This window comes from Arachis hypogaea, chromosome 10, assembly GCF_003086295.3.
Source record: "Arachis hypogaea cultivar Tifrunner chromosome 10, arahy.Tifrunner.gnm2.J5K5, whole genome shotgun sequence".
NCBI lineage: Eukaryota > Viridiplantae > Streptophyta > Magnoliopsida > Fabales > Fabaceae > Arachis > Arachis hypogaea.
In genome coordinates, this window is record NC_092045.1 from 60,905,080 (window position 1) to 60,906,608 (window position 1,529).

The following is a 1,529-nucleotide window of genomic DNA, read 5'->3' on the forward strand; positions in this document are numbered from 1 at the left end:
TTTTCTCTTTCATCATAAAATTCAAATTCAAAAAATTTTATATTTTCCAACTACTTTTTCGAAATTTTTTTTTTAATTTTTAGATTTTAATTTCATTTTTTTTCGAAAAAAAAAATATTTTTAACTTCTTTTATTTATTCCATTTTTATTTATTCCATTACTATAAAATAAATAATTCTCAACATATAAATTCTCAACTTGTATTCCATCATGGAAGCAAGTAGGAATGAACAGTCCAAGAGGACTCTGGGGTCATATGCTAACCCCACTACTGCTTCATATGGGAGTAGTATCTGTATACCCTCCATTGGAGTTAGTAGCTTTGAGCTGAATCCTCAGCTCATTATCATGGTGCAGCAAAACTGCCAGTACTCTGGTCTTCCACATGAAGAACCTACAGAATTTCTGGCACAATTTCTGCAATTGATGATACAGTACATGATAAGGAAGTGGATCAGGATGTCTACAAATTACTACTGTTTCCATTTGCTGTAAAAGATCAAGCTAAGAGGTGGTTAAATAACCAGCCTAAGAACAGCATAAAAAATGGAAACAGCTGTCAGAAAAATTCCTGAATCACTATTCCCTCCAAAACGGATGACACAGCTAAGGCTAAGCATCCAAGCTTCAAACAAGAGATAATGAATCCCTTTATGATGCTTGGGAGAGATACAGAGAGATGCTAAGAAAATGCCCCTCTGAAATGTTTTCAGAATGGGTGCAATTAGACATCTTCTACTATGGGCTTACAGAAAAAGCTCAGATTTCTCTAGACCACTCAGCTGGTGGATCTATACATATGAGAAAAACAATTGAAGAAAGCTCAAGAGCTTATTGATACAGTTGCCAGAAATCAGCATCTGTACCTAAGCAGTGAATCCTCTATGAAAGAAGAAGCTAAAACAGTAACTGCAGAACTCAGTCCAGTGGATCAGGCTAATGAATTCAATCAGCAATTAGATTTTCTAACTCAGCAGCTAGCCGAATTCAAGGAAATATTACAGGAAACAAGAATGGCTAACAGGAACATGGAAGTACAATTAAAGCAGACAGAAAAGCAACTGTCAAAACAAATAACAGAAGAATGCCAAGCAGTTCAATTAAGGAGTGGGAAAACATTAAATACCTCACTTCAAAGCAGCAGAAAACCAAGAAATGAACAAGAGGATACTCAAATCCCCCTGAGGACAAGCAGAGCCCAGAAAGGGATAAAGCTGGCGCTGAACGCCCAAACCATGCTCATTCCTGGCGTTCAACGCCAGAAACAAGCATAGATCTGGCGTTGAACGCCCAAAAGGAACATGGTTCTGGCGTTCAAACGCCAGTGACAAGCAAGGAGGTGGCGTTTAACGCCACCCCAGCTTCCACCCCTGGTATTCAAACGCCAGTGGGTGATCAGTCACACACAAGTGCTGATAACAACCCTTCTAAAAAGGCTTCCCAACCCACTTCTGTAGGTAATAAACCGGCAGCAACTAAGGTTGAGGATACAAAGCCAAAATGCCTTATCCTCAAAACTCCGCCAAGCG